The sequence below is a fragment of the Molossus molossus genome, unplaced genomic scaffold (genome assembly GCF_014108415.1).
Source record: "Molossus molossus isolate mMolMol1 unplaced genomic scaffold, mMolMol1.p scaffold_m16_p_19, whole genome shotgun sequence".
In the NCBI taxonomy this organism is placed as follows: domain Eukaryota; kingdom Metazoa; phylum Chordata; class Mammalia; order Chiroptera; family Molossidae; genus Molossus; species Molossus molossus.
In genome coordinates, this window is record NW_023425354.1 from 7,489,487 (window position 1) to 7,494,711 (window position 5,225).

Consider the following 5,225-nt stretch of genomic DNA (forward strand, 5'->3'; position numbering starts at 1 on the left):
AAGCTCTTTCTAATTAAAGTATAGCTGACATACAATATTATATTAGTTTCAGGTGCACTGCATAGGGATTCAATGTTTATACACCTTACAAAGTGATGGCCATGAGAAGTCTAGTAAGCGTCTGTCACCTTACACAGTTGTCGCAATGTTACTTACCATATTCCCTCCGCTGTACTTCATATCCCCGTGACTTTGTTAAAGTTTGTGCCTCTTAACCCCCTCCGCTTCCTTGCCCATCCCCCTCTGCCCAACCCTCTGGCAACTATCAACTTGTTTTCTGTATCAATGAGTCAGTTTTGTCTGTTGATTTGTTTAGTGTCTTAGTTTCCACATAGAAGTAAAATAGTACGGTTTTTGGTCTTTCTCTGACTTATTTCACTTAGCACAGTACACTCCAGGTCTATCCACGCTGTTGCCAGTGGTAACATTTCATTCTTGGATATCTTTCCATTTTTTTCTCTTGGACAGGTGTGGCGACTAAGAGCGAGTCAGGGTCGTTGTTTAGTAGCAGACCAGGTAGGGGCTCTGCTGCCTTGTTCACTGTCGTAGCCCTCACTCCCAGCATAGTGGTTCTCAGCTGAGGGTTTTTCCTCCCCACCCCCACCAGGGGACACTTTTGGTTGTTCCAACTGGGGATGGAGGATAAAAGTCCAACTGGCATCTTAAATACCCTGCCATGCACAGGGCAGCCTCAATGGCAAAGAATTATTTGGCCCCAATATCAATGGCTCGGAAGCTGAGAGACACTGCCCAACAGAGGAGAAACAACTCCACTGTGTGCACACGACCTAACTCCAGGGTCCGAGAGGCTGGCACCAGGCGGCAGACACATTCTCCACAGGTGTGCTGCCACCACCAAGGGGGTGAAAGTTGGTTCTTTCTGGACAAAGGGGAAAAAACTCTCTTTTTTATATCTAAAGCACAAATACACGTATCATATGTCAACAGTATATCTGTGATACTAAGATTTCACGGGGGAGGTTCCATTAGGAAAATAAGAGTCTAAACAGTGTCCTTGGGAGGGACTGATGCTGTAAGAAAGGCTGGGGACACTGAGGTGGTGTGACTGCCCGGCAGCTGGTGGGTCCCACTGCGGAGCCTGAGCGCCCTCCAGCCAGGCGGCCCTCTGCGCTTTCCTGCCCAGCCATTTGCTCGCTGGGTAACAGATCCGGCTGCCGGCCACTCTCTGAATTCCCACCCTTTCATTTTCTGAGATTTAAAGGCAAAATGATACAGAGAGTTGGGGAAGGGAGTGAGAAAGGGCCTGAAGGGGCCGCGTCCCACATCCAGAAGGGAGGCCACTCAGGGTTCTGTCTGTCGTGATTTGTTCTCCTGTCGTGACAGCCAACAGTGTGCCTGTCCGAGGACACGTGGGTCCCTGGAAAGGCTGGATGGTTGCATTTGTCTCCGTTCATCTCTGGGATCTTGGAGTTCATGAGACTACTGTCCAGACTCTGACAGGGGGTTGCTCATCTTTTTCTGAGTTTTCAAAAACGGGCTTGTGGGTCGCAGCAAGAGCCTGCTGCAAAATGCTACCTGGGGGTTTTGACTGTAGATTGAGGATTAAAAAGTACGTTTTGATTCATTTTGCAACTGTGGGTGAACCCAATCTCTCTCTTGTTTGACGTAAGTAGCATACGGCTGTGGCTTCTAGAAGGACGTTTTGGATTTCACGTGAGACTGGGCTTCTCCTGAGGACAGAATGCCCCGAGGTAAGTCTCTCAGATCTAAGCGAGCATCCCCATGTCTGCGGGCGGAGATGGATTTCTGTGTGGCCACCAGGGAGAATACGCTTGACCCTAGAGAAATTTCCAGAAGTGTGTGCAGAGAGCGTTCATCTTGGAATTTAGGAGGGAGGAGGGAATGTGGCAGGGAGAGTCTTTTCCTGACATCCCCTCTCCCAACATGGGGCCCGCGATGACTTTATACAACGGTCCCTGTTAAGCCACAAAACCTCGAGAAACAGGGCAGTAAAAAATAATGAGATGCAATATTCAGAATTCGTGGGAAAGCAATGATTTACTTTAAGCCCGGGGACCAGGAATAATACACCTGCCTTGGAACCGTGGATGGCATCATATTGGCATAACGGTGAGAGTTTAATGATTTTTGACCACATTTTATAGACCCTTTCCTGCAATTAATGCTAAATAAAGTCAACACCGAGTGCCAGCCACGCTCCTTCCCTGCCCGCTGTCTCAGTCCCGTGCCACCTGTCCTTCCATCCCGCCCCTCCGGCCCCTAGGACTCTTCCTGCACCTGCACACTGCGGTAAAAGGGCTTTCCATTCTTCTTTTTCAAATCAAGCTAATTGAGTTCATTTGCACTAGTCCCATTGCCGCGATCCTAAGGCCCCTCTGTCGACCTGGTGCCTTAGTCCATTTTCTCGCTTAATGATGGGGCATCATTTTGCTTCCATCCTATTGTTTTTATTTTGGTACGTGCCCCTAGCGGGAACCGAACCCCGGACTCTCTGGTCCGATGCTCCAACCGCCGGGGCAATCCTATTATTAATTAAAATTAATGTTAATGGCTATTCCTACACACACACACACACGCACTCACACACGCACACACACACTGCTATTCTTTTTGTTTTGTTAATCCTCACTCCGAAAATATTTTTTTGCATTGATTTTTAGAAAGACTGGATGAGAGGGAGGGGGTGGAGAGAGAGAGAGAGAGAGAGAGAGAGAGATCAATGTGAGAGAGAAACATTGATCGACTGCCTCCTGCACACAGCCCGACCAGGGATCGAACCTGCAACCTGAGCATGTGCACTGTCCAGAGTCGAACCGGTTACCTTCAGCTATATGGGCTAATGCTCAATAACTGAGCCACAGAGGCCAAGGCTGCGTTTCCTCTATGAGCATGCTTATGTAAATTTGAGCCATTTTTGCCACATTAATGTCCTGTTTCAGGGACTGCTGGACAGCCACCTGGGGGCTCTGGGCCAAGATCTCAGGATAAAATAAACATAAAGCATATGCTTGCACTCTGGGAAGAGGAATAGCACCTGCAGCCCACTCTTGTCTCCTGAACCGCCTTGAGAAGTCTGGAAGAAAAGCAGAGCAAGAGCAACAGGAATCTTCATTCTGCAAGAAGATCAAGGTGATACAATATTATCCCTGAACTAAGAGAGAAAGTGTGTGTGTGTGTGTATGTGTGCACGCCCGTTGTGGGGAGAGAGTTGAAAGTATAAGCTAGAAACACCATTAGCCATTTCTGGTTGATTCAAATCAGTCTCAACATTATTCAAAATCTTGCCTAGATCCCTGCCCTGTTATAGGCTGCATGGAGGTGATTAATTCACACAGGGGCCGTTTATTTAATTGTAGTAACAGTATATAAAGCCAATCTCTCTAATCTCCCATTTTTGAGTTTTTAAATCCCAAATGGTGAATGGCAAGCAAGGTTGCTAGTTTTATAGCTTCGTGAATTAGTTCAGCTGAAAAATATTCTGGCCGGTTCCAGTTGGGAGCCCGTGGGGGCGGGGAGGCGTTTGTTAGCCAGCACTAATCGGTTCTTGGCCTGGGGCAATTCTCTGTGGCAGAATAAAGGGAAGAGATAATTATTCCGCTTAATCGCGGCATCAATGGCTGCATTTAGAACCCTCTCCTAAAGGCTGAGCAGATTCCCCAGAGAATATTCTCAACTCTTTGCTGATCTGATTTTAAGTAAATGAATGTTCTGAAAATACCTGCTGGCGGGGTTGTGCTCGCTCAGGGACAAGGAGGCTGCAATGGCTTCCGATGGGTGACCTTTGTCCTATCTGTCACCAGGCTGTTAATGAGGGCGGTTTCTGTCTTTGTGATGGGGTCTCTTGGAAGGGGTTACCAAGAAGTGGGGGCCCGAGGCCATCTGCCTTGCCTCCTTTTCTCTCCCTCACTCCCCGCTTCCTGCCCTTCCCACTAGGCCATCCTCCCTGACCTGTGGATTTTCGACTTCGGGACGGATGGATAGAAGGCAGACAGAGGAGAGAGAGGAGGTGAGAGGCTACACGGGCGCCCAGCTGCCTGAAAGGAATCCAGTCTTTGGGAGCACGTGAAAATACCTGCGGAGAAAACGCGACCTTCTCTGTTGCCCTCTGATCTACCAACACAAGAAGGTCAATGTTTTGGGGGTAGGTGGAAATCAAGCTGAATTTTCTTGCTCGGGAGTTCAATTTTGTCAACCGATCTGGCAAAAATATACTAGCCCACCCACAGTTCCTGCTTTCAGAGATGCCCCCCGTCCTTGAAGGGTTCCGGTCTTCATGAAGCCTCCGTCTACTCCTCGTCAGCAGGTGACCCCCTCTCTTGTAGCTTGCAGAGATTTTACTGAATGGGCCCTAAGTTTACCCTGCTTCCTTTGTTTTTGTAAAAATATTAATTTTTCTGATTGTAAATATACATTTACATATTAGTTTCTGCAGAAACAGGAACACCCAGGGAAGTCTGAGGAATGAAGAACAAAACGAAAAATCCTTCCCTTTTGCTTCGCAGCCCAGAGGGAGAGTGGGAAGCAAATCTATGTCACAAGTCTAGTGACTTGGGAAATGGACTAAATGCCCGCGCTTGCTAGGACCTCCTCGCTGGGTGCCCCTGGGCACTTTCTCGACCACTCCGGGCCTGCTTCTACAGTGGTAGGCTGGGGATAGTAGAATGACTTCGTGGTTTAACATGAGGTTAAGGGAGTTCACCTGCAGTTCACCTTTGGGAAGCGCAGGTATTAATGGCTCTGAATTCTGTGCAGGGGAAAATCAGCCTCTAACTCCTGCCTCCTGAAAGACGCAACTGCAGTGAGCCCTTGGTGTCCGCAGTCAACCAGCCGGGGCTGGAGGGGACGGTTCTTGGATCTGCAGATGGAAATCAAGGTTGGGAGTGGGAAAACACTGTTTTCCATCCAGAGCTGGTTGAAACCAGGGATATGAAACCTGCAGATTTCAGAGGGCTGACTAGACTATCTTTAGTGAAAAAAAAAAAAAAAAAAACTTCAGGGGGGAGGGGCAGGGATGAGATAAACCAAAGAACTTAAATGCATGTATGCGTGACCAATGGACATGGACAGCCATGCTTGGGGCGGGGGTGGGGTGAGGGCAATAGGGAGGAGGGTGTCTGGGGGGGAAAAGGAGAAACATCTGTAACAAAAATAAATTAATTAATAAAAAATAAAAATCAGTGTAGAATGGACCCGCGCACTTCAAACCCAGGTTGTTCAAGAGTCAACTGTATATGTAAAGTTCT